The sequence below is a fragment of the Tympanuchus pallidicinctus genome, unplaced genomic scaffold, assembly GCF_026119805.1.
Source record: "Tympanuchus pallidicinctus isolate F22 unplaced genomic scaffold, pur_lepc_1.0 scaffold5, whole genome shotgun sequence".
NCBI classification, from domain to species: domain Eukaryota; kingdom Metazoa; phylum Chordata; class Aves; order Galliformes; family Phasianidae; genus Tympanuchus; species Tympanuchus pallidicinctus.
This window is the reverse complement of record NW_026294769.1, coordinates 36222799-36239377: the sequence shown is the minus strand read 5'-3', so window position 1 is coordinate 36239377 and position 16579 is coordinate 36222799.

Sequence of the window (16579 nt, the reverse complement as noted above, 5' to 3'; positions counted from 1 at the left end):
TTGAGTTTAAAGGAAATTACTAATCTGGGCTGGAAATTAAAGGTACTTAAAAACAAGTTAAGCTTCTCACTATCATTGGAGAAAAAAATGGAAGTAGCCAAATTTATGTTCTACCTTATTGCTCAAGCTCGGCAGTACCTGGAAGACTCAGAAGCAGGCACTGACCTGCACACATTTTTCCAATCCCAGCCCTTCGTGATATGAGTAAGAGACAGGAAAACAGAGGAAGCTTTGAAAAAAAACACAAGCCCAAAGGACGTGGGTCCCTGAGCCATCTTCACCTGAAGCTGCGGTGCAGAGAGGTCTATACAATCTAGCCAACTTCCTCATTAGCAGATGGCAGAGACAATTTTGCCAGGAAGAAAATTCCCTGGTGGATGTGGTGCCGTGTTTGTTTGTTTGTCTGCCCGGTGCCCACACACACAAACACACACCTGTCTCTCCCTTCCTCCCTCCCTCCTGCACGCAGCCAGCGGCAGCGTTGTGTAGGAGAGCCCTCGGGTCGGCAGCTCCTCCCGTCCCAGCAGGCCCTCACACTCCCTGGCAGCTGCTGAAGCAAATGCATTGCTGCGTGCTTCCCCAGAGAGAGGAATTTCGGTGCCTACAGGTAGGCAGTGTGCTGTGGAGAGGTCGTAGCACGGCTGTGCAGTGGTTTCCTGTCAGGCTGCCGTTCACCCGCCTCCCGGGCACGCTCCTTTCTTCGCAAGGCAGGCCACAGCTCACTTGATCTTTCCACATCAAACACAAGCACTCCTTGACTCCAGGACCTCCCTTGCCGTCCTCTTCCCCTCATTTCCCATCCCAAGTTCCTCTCAGCTTCAGGTGTGTGTTTTGAAATAGCTCTCCGATCAGAGTTTCCCTTTGTAAGCCAGATAAGCCATAGGGCTAAGGGATGAAGAGATCAAAAAATACCACGTTGCTTTTGGCAGAGCTCTGCAGCCTGCAAGCCTGTAGCTACCAGCTGGGTGGAAGGCAATTGTGGTGGCTGCCTGGACTCAGGCCACCTGTCACAAGCCAAGGGCTGCAGCTGAGAGTGGAGCTTCAGCTGTGCAAGAAGCCAGCAGATGGAAAGAGCTCAGGAAAAAAAATAATAATAATAAGCTTGCACAGCCTACAGTTGTGTCTATGTGTGTTAGCAGTCACTGCATTGCTGTAGGGCTACTCCTTCAAGACTCAATGCTGCTAAAGGCAGGTAAATACAGCTTTCAGTGTATACCAAGTTTCGGATTCCAGCATCTTCATATTCAAATTCAGTCACGCTTCCAGGAGAATATATCTTTATTTGGACAACCTTAATGAAGTAAGCACTTGAAATTAGAAAATGCCTAAAAATTCGTATTTGTGGCTATCTTCACTCTGTGATGCACTATGAAAAAAAAAAAAAAAAAAAAAAAAAAAGTAATAATAAACAACCAAAAATGAAAATATAAATAAAGACACAAAAGAAATCTACTGAGAATGGTATAAGGACTTAGAAATTATGGAAACAAACTGACTGAGAACAGGACATTAGAAAATGCCCTGTTTGCAGACCATGAGAGACAAATGCACCCATAACTGCAAAGGTCTCTGATCACCTTTGTACAGAACTCACTACTGCATAACTAAGATGATACATCAGGGAGGCCTGGCCAAGTAAGGAAGATGTGAACCTTCACTGATAGCAGGGGATTTTTCCAGCACAAGAGAAGATAGCTTGGCAGAAGAGACGAGAGAAAACACTGGACTCAGAATTACAGTGTGATCCAAGTTCTCAGAGCAGGATCTCCATCCAGGTTTCTAGCCTGCCTGTCCGCACTCAGTCACTTGGGCCAAGGATTACTTATGTCAATAAACTCAGGTCTTTTCCAGAGAACAGCAAAATCATCCAGTTCATTGGCTGATATATGCGAGAAACAGCTCCAGAGAAAATCAACCTAATTACACTGTAGGAGAGGTAACCCAAGCAAATAGCAGAAGGTAAAAAGAACAAAAACAAGGTGAAAGGAAAAGCTGATTCCAAAGAATAAACTCAAAAGTGGACTGCTTCCTTTGATGTGTCATCAGTGTACTCTGCAATTCCCTGAAATGAAGGGATAAAGATGCTACCTTGTTCCTTTCCTCTGGGATACAAGGCATACCACACATCACGAGTCTCCTATCCTTCAGAAAAGACTGACAGTACAGAGATATCTACATTCCACTTCACTGTCGGTGCAAACATAGTATTTGATAGCATATTTAGCAGAAACATTCTGGAACAACTGCATTAATTAAAATAAATAGATAAATAAAGCCAGCAGCCACATGTTCCTATAAAATGGTGAGAGGGAAATGCCAGGAGAAAAAAAGAATGACAAGAAGCAAAAAATTCCCCACGTAAGTTACAGACAATCAGATCATCTGGATCCTGGGGTAGTAGGAAGTGGCTGTTATTCTGAGCTAAATATAAAAGGAGATAGGTGGAGAGTTTTTCAAGCTATTGTTCAAAAGCAATCTGGGGGGACCAAGCTTTTCTATGAAGAGCTGCTCTGACAAGCTACTGAAAGTTGCAGATTGCCCTTGGGGAAGGTTTTTCCAGGAAGTCTTTTCTACTGTGCTCTCTGAGTGAGCAGTCACTTTTAGTCCCTTAAGCCACACTGAAAGGCCCAAATAAAGGCAGAATCTGAAAGGACCTCCCCAGTCTGTTTCATCTCTGCCTGCTACATTACAGGGATGAAATGCCACCAAATGGACTAAAAAAAAAAACACTTTAAAAACTGTTTTGTAATTATCTTGGCAGTACATTTACTACAATTACAAGGAAATTGCAATTAACCACGTTTTATGGGTTTAATTTTCTGTTCAATTAATGCAATTGTTATGCAATTGTTAATTCTTAAGTTTATCTTCAATATTTCTTACCAAAGCAGAACAAAATTTTCAAGAGTTCCATGGAGCTGATTTGCTTTTTAAATACTAATGAGATCAGGTTGTTATAAAATGAAGGAATTCTTTATTAAATAGTCAGCTTTACTGATCTTAATTGCAAGCTGCATCTCTACATGGCACCTGTACATTCTGATGTGTTGTCATAACCCTCAGAGCTATGTAAACAAGCAAGTCCTGTCGTGTTGCTGGCTGACTCCAGTAATCACAGAGGCAGACAAAGTGATCTCCAAGGAGTCAGGTATACATGCGTACATAAAAAAAGAAAAGAAAGAAAGCAAAGAGGGAAGGAGCAGTGGTTAAGCAATAGGATGACTTAAAAATATATACGTGTAGATATTTAATGGGGAAAAAGGTGAATCATTTCAAAACTCTACAGGAATACAAGATGAGCACATCTGAACAGCTGAATTCTTCGTCCTGACCCAAGGTTTCACAGGTGCTGGGGGGATTCTGGCTTCTGCAGAGCTTAAACTGTCACCTCTGGGAAAAAGCCCACATCCGTGCCTATGTTTTTTTTTATTATGGTTTGAAACTGGGGCTATCCTATCTTCTTGAGGCCAATTTTAAAACATGCAGTTCTCTGCAACAGTTTCTCTGATTCATCCACGCGTTTTTAAGAGGAAGATTTATAAGTCAGAGCACTGCTAGTAGGAGCAGCCAGATTCTTAACTGGCATAGATCAGCATCATTGCACCGATGTATATTGTGTAATGTTGATTTATACCAGCTACAAAATTAGCCCACAGTGCTCTGCCATTAAAAAAAAAAATATATATGACTCCCGGCAGCAAAGAGGTGAAAACCTTCAAGCTAGCCTGATATTTATCTGTCTGGGCCAGTGAAGCAGATTTTGATCTCTGTCACATTCCCTCTTCATTTATAATTTCAGTGCTGCTTGGCTCCAGAGGCGAAATTTTCAGAAGAGACTATTTTTAGGCCAACACAGCTTCCACAGTGGAACCGGAGTGAAGTTGAAGCAAAGTGGTTGGCAAAATCCTAACAAAATCTCTTTGTTCCCAAGTTTCTGTTTTGGATGTGATGCACCCTAAGAAAAAGTGGACTTTCAGGGAAAAAATGTACTTTCAGGAATAAGACTGGGGCTAGTGGTTTGTCTAGGAGGGGATGACTGAATGAAAAGAAAAGGGAAAGGGAGAGGGAGAGAGTGAAGTGGAGGGAGAGGAAAAGGGAAAGGGATAGGGAAAGAGAAAGGTGAAAAGGTTGTTGCCTGTTGATCTCTGACAGATTTTCAGGTGGAACCTTCATGCTCTAATCCTTCATTCATTCACATCCAAGAAGCTGGTAGCACCATTATGAGACACCAGCTTTGAGTTTAAAAGTTCAGGAAAAAACTATCTATCTTGCATTTTGCATTTGCTTTGTCTGTATCATTTAGTAATCCAAAAACACTTCTTAAACAGAATTAAAATATTCTGGCAAACTTCAAAGTTCTGACTCCTCTAGCTCTTATGTGTGCATTGCGGTGCATGCTTTCATTTGATCACACACTCTGTAGAAACAATGAGAAACAACTTGATTGTAAGCTCAGCCTTCCCTTTGAAACAGCCACAGATTTGCCAGAAAACAGCCTTCTGAATCAGCTGTAGTGTTCTCAGACTTTGGGAGCTGCTGGCAGATAAGCCCTTGCAAACAGTGATTATTCAACTCTTACCAGCAATATCTGTCTGCATTGCACTTTCCTTTTGTATGTTCATAGAGGGGTTTCTATTAATGGCTTTCTTATTGATGGAAATCAGAAATGATGCCTTCACCACTCTCACCTCAGATTTTCTCAATACCTTTTTCCCCAGTGTCAAAACTCTTGATCACAAGCACACCAATAAATAAATAAATAAATAAATAAATAAATAAATAAATAAATATTATACAAATTGCAAGCTTCATCTTCCCCCCTCCTCTCCCAACTTGTTTTTTATCCAAAACGCAAAGCATAGCCCAACCCCAACAGCATGTCCGAGGGGCTCACCCAACTTTCACCCACCTTTCCAAGCACGGCTCCCCGCCAGCCCTGCCCAGCCCTGCACCCAGCTGCACACACCTGCTGGGAGGTGTACGTGCTCATGTGAGTGCCCCCCTGTGGTACTGTACTGCCAGTTTAGGCTCAGGAAAGAAAAGCCACTTGTTACCCTGCAATAACCTGTTCCTGCAGAAAGCATCAGGTTTCACGGCAGGTTAACTTCCCTGTGCTGTACTAGCAAAACAATTAGAATGGGCTGTTGGAATCACTGTTGGTAAAGCCAACCTGGAAATGCTCCGAGGAGCATGGGAACGAAGAGATGAAGTTCTTCACAGTGCTGAAGCTGTATTGAATAATGTCATTAAGGGCTGGGTTGAGCTGCAGTTGTGAGTTATTATGGTTTGTTTATTGTTAGCATTGCCTAGCCAGGCCTGTGAGGTAGAGGAGCTCACTGTGTGAATGGCAGCACCTGAGTGAGAGTCACCTCTGCTATTTACTTCTGTTTTCAGCAAAGCTGTGCTCTCCAACACTGAATGACAGAGAAACCTAACCCAAGTGTGAAAATGGCTTCTAAGCAGCAGAATTCACCAACTGACCATGATACTCTGAATTAGACTTGGATAATCCTGTAGATGTTTTTCTAACTGCATGCAATAGCAGTTGGAGTAGTCTTGAATGGAGCAGAGGAGAACTGGACTGTATGTTTTGACAGCACTTTCCCTAGAGTGGTGGGAAGCCACAACACGGTCTTCTCCAAAGGAAAACTGACTCAAGTCCATTGGCAAATCTTACCAGAGTCCTTCGCCTGAGGCTTACTGGAGGAGGAAGGGAAGAAGCTTGAACCCTCACAAGGCATGGCTATGACATTTTGCCCTTTCTTCTGTCACTTTTTTTGGGAAGCAGGGTACAAAGTTCCCATTCTTTTAAAAGACCAAAGTTGCTCAAAACTGGAGCAATGCTTTCCTCTTCCAGTCTATCCACCCATTTTTCTTGAGGGTGGCTCCAAGTTCCTGTTTAATCTGTGCAAAGCTGCAGGGGAACGACCATTTCTGTTCTCTTTATGGGACCTCTTAGTGACAATATTTCTCCTGTCACTTGTTCAGCTGCTGACCTTTTCTTTCCTACTCAACAGTCTTTTTACTTAAGAATGCTAACAAACGGAAAAGAAATTTCTGGATGGACATGGTCCTGGGTGTTCCAGCCAGAGGAGGAGGTCTGACCAGATGACTTTTCCAGAGGTCCCTTCCAACTTCAGCCACTCTGTTTCTGTGATTCGGTGATGTTCTCAGCCAACCATGCAAGTACTCCATTTTCTCTTGCTTTGACAATCATTTGGTTACATTTTTCTATTGTTGTTTAGTACAGTGCACTAAGTAACAGGGTTCTTTGTTTAGCCTATGCTTTCAGTCAGTTTAATTTTAATTTTTCATCTCAGTTCTTCCCTGAGAAACCAGGGCTGAGACCTTGAGCTCTCACTAATCTCAGTGACAGTCTGCACCCCGCCTTTTTAAGATCTTTCTTTGGATATTGTGTCAAACTTTCAGAACTCAATTTTGAAAATGTTGCCCATACCTATTTACTCATCCTTGTAATTAGATAACAGTGATGGGAGGAGTTCATCTTTCTTCTACATGATTCAAGTAATGACATGTCCACTACCTTTCTCTGGAAATTACTCAGCCTAATAGCCTTGCTTTTCGGATGATTTTTCTTGACAGTCAGATGACTTTAAAAGCCTACTCTATTTTCCATTCAAAAGGTATTTCATTCTCTATTCTCAGCCTTTGTAAAAAGCATCCGAACACGCTAAGGAAATGCTAGACTAATAAGTTTGTATCATAAACTCCATAGAACAAGTACCCTGACATTGTCTTACCAAAGTATATGAAGCAAAATTTGTAGTGGTTGCTTTAAAGCAGTTGCCTATTGCATTGGATGTCTCTCAACCCCTATGTAGCGCTTTATCTTTCCACTAAGCCTCTCAAAGAGAGAGGCAGTTACTGGTCATTTTAAGGCATGTATTAGTATAAGGATACCCCCTCAGGACTTGGCTGCATCCAGCTTCTTACTGGCTCCCAGATAGGAAGCAATTTCAGTCACCACCAGACTAGCACCGATTTGAATAAGTGACCTAGAATAGTATCTCATCATCAATCCACTGGGGCATTCCACCCCCATAAATAGAGTTTCACATAAAAAATTGCATTTGACAAGTAGTTAATCCAGTTTATGCTTTAATCCCTTTTGGTATTCTAAAGAGGAAAAAAAAATCAAACCGGTCAAATATTGAGTTTTAAAAGTAGCGACTGAGTGAGTACAGAGTAATGTTTTGCTGCTGAGGGTTTCAAAAACAAAAAACAAAAAAGGGTAGAAGGAGAGAAAAGAGAGGAGCGTACAGGACAGGATAGGATAGGAGAACTATATTTCTCCTGTTTTAGGACTCGAGAATGGCAAGTGAGCTTACCTCAATTTTTAAATCATCTGTACTTATATGTATATTAAAGTTATAATACTAGAACATTCCACTTTTTAATGTCTTTAGACACAATCTATTACATGAAAAACAAGACTGAGGATATCTCCCTGTAAAAAGATAAATTGGCTGACATTTTTCAGGGCACAATACAATGCAATAGAACTCTGTGAAAATAAGGAGTTCGAGTGCTCTTTCAGATCTGAATAGAAGCAGCTTGCCCAGAGAAGAGACCGAGGTTTTGCTGAGCCCCAGAAAAACACTGAAACCCTCTTTCTGCCTCACTGATGACTAGACCGGTTTCAGATGCAGGCTCAGCAATGACAAGTGAAGATAAAATTCCATCAATCTACTGTCCAAGCTTTTCCTAAATATAGTATGTGTTTTCCCTTTTTTTTTTTTTTTTTTTTTTTTTTTTTAACTGAGAGCACACTATTGGCTATATGCAATTTGGCATCTGTTGAATCCTTCAGGTCTTTTTCTGAAGTTTCTCAGCTCGCTGCTCAGCCTACAATGATGCAGAGGGTTACCACATCCCAAGTGCACAACTTTGCACTTCATACAGCTTTTCTTGGCCCAGATCTATAGTTCCTCTTCTAGTTCTGCCATATTGAATGTGTGTCACTTCTTCAACCTACCCATCATCCACAAACCTCTGGTTGATGTGTTTTGTTATGTCATTCAGGTCACTGATGAAGATTTTAAACAAGGACCTGCACCTGTTGCTTGCCAACAGCCTGACCTCAAGCCATCAACTACATGCCTGCCAATCCTGCTGAATTTCAGGTCTTGTAATAATTCATCCATCCCACAGTGCCTCAACGTATTACTGAAAATGCTGTGGGAAGTGACATCAAAAGCCTTGCAAGATGTATTGCATTTATTATTCTCATCTCTTTCACATGATCGTTTCATCATAGAAAGGAATCGGGTTGGTGAAGCTTGATGCCTTGGTATTTCTAGATCTCCAACTCCCGATTACATTTTTGTCCTTCATATGCTTATAAATGGAGTCCAAGTGGTGTGTTCCAGATATGAAAGTGGGGCAGGTGAATTAGTTCTCTGAATCCTCCTCTTGCCTTTGAGATGATGTATTTAATGTTAATCTTTTTTCAGCTATCAGGGACCTTCCCCAGTCACCATGTTTTTCATTAAGATAGCAGCCTTGTAATCATGTCAGACATTTAGGCATTCTCAAAATCTTCAGATGCATCCTACCAGCTTCTCTGAATAATACTTAACTTCCCCTTGTCCCCATTTAATAGACTCTCTCATTCCAATCTCTACCAGTATACATAGAAGAGTGAGCTCTGCCTTTGAATGACGAAGGCAACAAAAGGTGTTGAGTATTTCAGCCTTTCCTATGCCATGGTTCCCACGTTGTGGTTCCCACATCTGGGAACCACAGTTGTTTATATGGTAAAGCATTGCCACTCAGCAGACACTTTGATCCCTACACAGTATCTTGGTCCTTCTGAGTTCAGAGATGAAGATTATCATGGAGCTGGAATTTCAGCCCTACATACTGCTCAGAGTGTAATAGGTAGTAGACATTATCTACAAGATCCCCAAATTAAGGCAGTAAGTATTACATGCAGGAGGAGAGATCACACAACTCTCCTGTCCCAGAGATTACCAAATGTACACATATATTCAAAGGGAAACTTTCAAAGAAAAGAAAGGAAATTAGTTGGCCACTTCCTCCTTTGAAAATCAGCAGGTATTGTCATCTTTTGCCACATATGTAGGTGTTTAATTTGGAAGATTAGCTTCCTGCAAAATTAAAGTAGAGAGAGACTTCCAGAATGCAAGTCAGACTACCTGAAAGGTACACCTCCATTCCGAAAATTCTGGGATTTGGTGTAGAAAGCAAATGAAGAAGTAACTGTCTCCTCAGATTTTTGTGAAAGGCCTTATTCAGCATTTGTACTAAATGTACAGTGCTCCTATTTCAGTCATCTCAAATGTTATATTCTCCTTTCTCCTCTTAACATGAAGTTAAAACTTTCTTGCAAAGTGTTTGAACACAGTCTGTTCCCCAACCATATCTTTTTCTATAACAGAGAAAATAGAAGCACAGACATAATATTTTAGTGCTCAGATAAATTTTAAGGAGGGCTAAGTAAAAGAATGATAGCTAAAAGCTAGATTTTCCCAAGTTACAAATGAAAAAATACTCTATTTTTGTCATTTTTTTGGAAAAGAGAACATGACAAACATGTCTGATATGGAATAAAAGTTTGTTTGTAGATGTTGGAGAAATTATTCAAGGACAGATCACTCATATAAAAAATGACCGTTGTGTTACTGCCAAGGTCAAAAAGACCTAGAGTGACCTGCTACAAAATTGTAATTTTGCCTGCTTGTTTGGGTCAATTCATCCCTTTTCTCCATTTCCTTTTGGTTCTTTAGAGACAGCTAACAATCCTCCACTTCCAGTGTACTTGGCACTTTCCCCAAGACCCATGAAAATCTCTCAGAAGTATAATATAGAATGCATGAAGTCATTTTTTCCCTTTCATTCTTTGGAGGAAGGTATAAATGAATATTACTGGAGCAGATTGTCCTGAAAGCTATACTAAGCACATGGAAGAGTGGGAATTCATATAGGATAAGCAGCGTGGCTTCACCAAGGGCAGATCCTGACTGACCGACCATGTCACATTTTGTGATGGCCTATCTGCATCGATGGACAAATGAAAAGTCAATGTCATCTAACTGGATTTCAGTAAGGCCTTTGACACAGTTCCCCATAACACCCTTCCCTCCAAATTGGAAAGATATGGATATGATGGGTAGACTGTTCAATGGATGAAGAACTGGTTGCAAGATCATACCCAGAGAGTGGTGGTCAGTGCCTCAATGTCCAGATGAAGATCAGTGACAAGTGGTGTCGCTCAGGAATCAGTACTGGGACCATTGCACTTTAATATCTTCTTCAGTGACTTTGATGGTGGGATTGAGTGCACCTTCAGCAAGTTTCAGATGACACTAATAGGGACCTAGACAGCCTCGAGCAATGGGCCCAGATGAATCTAATGAGTTTTAACAAATTTGACTTCAAGGTTCCACACCGGGGTCATATCAACCCGCAATATCAGTACAAGCAGGGAGGTGTAAGGATGGAGCACAGCCTTGTCAAAAAGGACCGGGGAGTACTGGTGGATGGGAAGCTAGACATGAGCCAGCAGTATGTCCTTGCAGCCCAGAAAGCCAACCACATCTAGGGCTGCATCTAAAGTGTGGCCAGCGGGTCAAGGGGATGATCCTGTCTCTCTGCTCTGTGCTGGCGAGGCCTCACTTGGATTACTGCATCCAGATGTGGAGTCCTCAGTACAGGAGAGACATAGACCTGATGGAGTGTGTCCAGAGGAGGGCCACACAAATGATGCAAGGGGTGGAATAACTCCATGTGGACAAGCTGAGAGAGCTGAGGCTGTTCAGCCTGGAGAAGGTTCCAGGGGGATCTGATAGTGGCCTTTCAGTATCTAAAGAGGAGCTATAAGAAGGAAGGAGACAGACTCTTTACCAGGGCCCATTGTGACAGGACAAAGGGAAATGGTTTCAAACTAAAGGAGACGGGAGATTTACTTTGGACATAAGGATAAAGTTTTTTACAATAAAGGTAGTGAGGCACTGGCACAGGTTGTCCAGAGAGGTAGTGGATTCCTGTTCCTGGAGATGTTCAAGGTCAGACAGGACAGTATTCTGAGCAACCTGATGTAGCTGTAGATGTCCCTGTTTATTGCAGGGGAGTTAGACCAGAAGACTCTTCCAAATCAAAAGATTCTATGATTCTATGAAGTGATGTTGCAGTATTGCATATTCAGTCGGGTGAGAGATGTCACCTTTCTTTCATGAGTTCTCTCTCTATCTCTTTGCTCTCCAGCTCTTTGTTAGTACATCAACCGTTTATGCTTCACAGTATCATAATTAGTTGTATCCTTCCATGGGCATATTTCTGACTAACTTCGTAAGAAAATCTGTTTCCCATCTCATGGCTCTCAGATCTTCTGCCTGTATAAAATACTGCTGTTGATAACATTAGGCATTATACACTCTTTTTTATTATTATTCTCAAGACAGCATTTTTATTGCAGGGCAGTTCTGTTCCTTTCTCTCTTTCCAGCTAAAGGGAATTTGAAGCTGCTCCTTGAAAAATTTGTGGAGGCCACATAAAACTGCCAGTGACATCAACTGGAGCCAGTTAAGTACGTCAGAGGGATTAAAAGCTGATAAGAGAGGGAAAGAGTAGGACTGCTTTTTCATTAATCATACATTCCTCATCACTCACCTTTTCTGAATTCTTGGTTATATTCAAATTACTTTAATTATATGGTAGTCTTTGTTATCTACGAAATGAAATGCAAATAGACTCCATAACAAAGGATAAAGACAACGCCAAAACTAATAATTGTCAAGCAAAGACAACACTCTTAACTGCCCCCATAGAACCCGACAGAATGGGATGCTGAAAGTTTTTATTTATATTATACATTGTAGGAATTAGTAGGTGAAAATCAATGGAATGTGTCATGTAGAGAAGAAAAGACAAGAGCATATTTCTTCTTCCTGTCCAGAAGAATTCTGAATGCAGAATTTATGGTAGTAATCTACAGTATATTTGAATTTTCATACAGTATTTTAACCATTCTCAGAATACAAAAATCTCTTCTGCTACAACTCCATTTTCTGTTATTTACTCTTCCTATCATTGAGTACTTACCAAGTACTCAATGTAAGAATTGTATGTGCACATCTACGTGTGTACATTTATTGAGGGCTTTTATTTCCTCCCAGCACTGTGCAGTTCAGCCTCACTGCTTATGACATGTTGAAATCACATCTCACAGCCCCCTCCTCTGCTGTTGTTCTAGTCTGAATGATTCAGCCTCTGTCCTTTGTACAGATGCATATGTATGCACACATATGGACACTTAATATTTGCACATATATATGCATACATATACATTGTACAACCAATTTCCACCCCACTGGAATGACTGCACAGAGATAGTATATGGTTAAAAGACAGCTAAGTGAAATAGCAGTAATGTGGAGCTCAAGAGAAATGAAGTGTTTCAAATGGAAGGAATGGCACAGACCAAGTTTTTATGTCACTAGTATAATATTAAGAAATCTTACTTCATTTCCCATTGTGTTATACCTCGAAAGACTTGCCTACTTGAGCTCAAAGGGATGGGTTGTTTGACAGCTGTACAAAGTTTCAACTAATTGAGGTTTTGGCTGTTTGCTTACACTTCATTAATATACCTAATGCTGTGAATGTTGTATAATAAATTTCTTAAAATCCTTTTTCAAATGTTGCTTGCTACATTCAACTACATCCAGACCAAATTGCCACTAAGACATCGAGAGTCCCCCATAAGTCAAATTAGTCTTCTGTCCATACGAGCATGTATAATTACTGCAAACTTCCAGATTTCTATGGAGACTTAAAAGGTAATGATGATCGAGTTCTGACACTGTACAACTGGGAATTGTTGGAAAGAAGGTCTTTCTCCTGACAAAAATTGCCATGGGCAAGGCAAAAGAAGAGAGTTTGATACCAGTTGAAAACAGAAAGTTTAAAATATATTTAAAAAACAAAAAACTAAGTTTTTAGAAGCAGGTCACTTTACTGTAAGCTGCAGTAACACTATTATATTACAAACTTCCTTTAAAAAATATTTCATGAACTCTTACATTCAAAGATCATTTAAAATATCATTATAAATCTTTGCAATGCCAACTATTTATTTAAATTGCAACAAAACAAAAACTAAAAGATATTTACATAAATTCCAAGACCAGCCACTGAATATCGATTTTTTTTAAAGTCTCTCCAGGGAAAGACAGTAAAGCTTAAATCTGGCTGCTTCTTTGAAAGGTACCAGAAGCAACTCCATGGAACTTGATAATGTTAGGTAGGTGCAAAACCAGATCTATAGTTAATGTCTATATAGGATAGATATGAGAGGATAGCACTGAACTTGAGGGCATCTGTAGACAGGTAAGCCCAGGTCTGGAGCCAGAGTATGACATTGTGGTGTACGTGATAGCAACCATATGCTAACACTGTGATGAGCTATCACTTTGTACACAGCTGTGGTGGTTTTAAAGAATAAAATTACTCCAATTGCAGTGCATATTTTATAACTCTTCTTGTGCCATATAAAGTTTTCTTCAGACTCAGTACAATTGCAAGTTAAAACTAAAGTAGTCATCCATGAATTTTATAAACTCACTTTGCATTTCACGTAGTTAAACCCCCTCAAAATAAGTCAAACCAAAAACAATTTGGAGTTTCAATTATGATAAGAAACATCAGCTAAAGTTTCTCTAATTAACTTACTCTTATCAGATCCTTTCTACTAGCTTTGTATTTATTTATTAATTTGCTTTGAGGCTTTCATCACCCTAGAGGCAAATCTAGAAATGTCAGGGGGGCTTGTCATTTAGAAAGAGGGAATAACAGAGGACTCCTCAAAAAAACAGACGTGGTCAGAGCAGCTGAGATTTTTTTCTGAAGTAATCAGCACTCTGTACAAGTGAAGGTTGTTAAGAGATAACGCTTCTGTTCCTGACTCGCTTCCCAGCTGCTCCTTGTTGTTGTTCCTAGTCTCATAAATTTACTTCTGAATGTCATATCCTTCATTTTATCCAGACTAAAGTTTTCAAAATAAATCTGAGCATATCTGGACTATTTATTTGCTATATTTAGACCACAATAAAATCCCTAGCTACAGTGTGAACTAGTGAGAACATATGGAACCCTTCATAGACTTAAGAAAGAAACAAATAACAATTGGAAAGTGTAATTAACTCACAGGAAGGCTACTGTACCATGAAGGACTGATCTCTACCAAGTTCTGTTACTGGATCTAATCTGGACTTCTAGATGACTATACTCTGATTCAGAAACCTAGAATTTGGAAATTTTTACATACATATATATATATATACAAAAAGTTATTAAGGACAAAAAGGAGGAATGGTAAATCTATATTTTTTTAAGTGCTTCTGTTTAAATTAGTATGTCAAGTGTACTCAAATTTAATGTACAGGAATACTTAGACTGATAGCTTGAAAACAGGATCTTCCATTTTCTGTAGGGAAACAGATCTGAATTTTTTTGTCTATACAAAATAGTTGCTTTAAAAGTCATTTCTATTGCAAACGGTTTAGAAAATACATATGATTATATCATACACATTGTCATTTAATGAGGAGAGAGGAGAGGAGAGGAGAGGAGAGGAGAGGAGAGGAGAGGAGAGGAGAGGAGAGGAGAGGAGAGGAGAGGAGAGGAGAGGAGAGGAGAGGAGAGGAGAGGAGAGGAGCTCTGGGATGGGTGTCTAACTACACTGGCTCTAATCAAACTCTTGGCAAAAGTGATGGAGGTATGAGAGACAGACAGTACAAAAAGTCATAAGAGCTTTGAAGTGCCCTTTGAAGTGCAGATTTCGAAATCCAGTACCACTGCTTCATAACTGTGAATCCTTAGAAATGTTGCTAAAGTTTGGCACAAGGTAAGAAGGTATATGCATGGTAGGAGAAAACACAAGTGCTGTGAAACAGCAGTCTTTGAAGAAAAGTTGCAGTTAGCTTAAAAGTTAACTAAACAAGGCCAACTATGGTTCCACACATTCTCAGCTGTGACGCATTAATGCACAGCAAATAGTAAAATGTCTGAAAAGAAATACAGTATGAGAAGGATTTGATGAGTTAGAAAAGATCAGTGACAAAATTCCTTTCACCAGCATCCTTAAACATTCTGAGCAGATCCTCAGTTAATTTGCAGCAGCTGAAGTTCTGGACTCTAATTTTGGATATCAGGCACTTCTTAACAATATTTAATCTTAGGTCGCTTCCTATTCTTCTGTTAATCACCAGCCACAGCCCACTGGCTATGGGCCACTGATAGGTGAAAAGTCAACAGACATTGCAATATGTTTGTCCTGTTTTGAGCTAATGTTTGCAGGCCGCACCTTGCAAGACTGTTATTATGGGAGTTATTAAAAATCTATTTTTGCTGAAAACAATGCAAATGGAAGGAAGTGAGCCTGTCAGGAGACATATTTCCTATTCAAGCCCGGCAGGTAGTTGGAGGATGGCCATCTGGAGTTTAAAAATTGCCAGCCAAACCCCTCAATTCATCCCTTCTAGGATTAACACACTCACTCAGGATAGCTCAAAGATGCTGTCATGGCACAACAAACAAGATGCGACTTTGTGGAGGGAAGGAACCAAAGGAAGTTCACTCACCATGACAAAACTTGTTTGCTATTGCAGCACTAATAGCCAAAAGGCAAACACTTGGACAAGATCCATTCATCTGGAAACATTTTTGTGCTGCAGGAGCACTGAGGTCTCAAGCACAAGAAGCTAAGGGGTGAGGGCCATGGTGAACTGGCTGGCTGGATGGCCACAGGCACAGCTCCTTCCTCACTGCATGGATGTCCCCATGGTGGGATACCCTGATGCCAAGGCTCCGGAGTTGGTAGATAGGCCAGAGTCCCTGTTCCCATCTCTCCTGGCAAAATAGATCATTCCCATCCAGCTGCAGTTCCAAGGTGCTAAAACTTCATTTCCTGAAAAATGGAAAGATCATGTGATGTTGGCTTTCACCCTGTGTTCCGCTGGTTTTTCTGTGAGGAAACACAAGGGATCCAATCTTTGGGGTTGTGGATCGCTAATGAGATCAGGAGCAATCACCCTGGAAAGTGAGGAGAGACTTCAGGAGGGAGCAATCGACAGCTCTGCACTGCCTCCCCCAAGCAGATCATCCCTTTTGCATGTTACTGTGTTAACAGGATTACTATCCAGTCTTAGATTTAAAGTAGCACAGGAGCTGTAGCTCATTTTCTTCAGAAATGAGTACAACCCAGCTTGTTTGGCACCTCAGAGCTCTTCTGCTAGGTCCAGCAAAATTTGTTCTCATCTTCAGCAACCTTAATCTCCCAATTAAGCAACACATTTCATGCCAAGGGTCTGTCACCAGAGTATGATCTGACAAATGCATATGTTACAAAATACTGCCTGGCCTAAAAAAGCTTTTGCATAATAGTGAGGTGCTCCAGTTACAGCCTTACTTCTTCCTTTCATCTGCATCATATGCCTCACCAATGTACAGAATGCACACATCACAAAGGCAGAGCTTGGTCAGTGGAAGCTAGGAAAGAGGCAAACATAAAGAAGATAGAACAGTTCTGAAAGAGCCC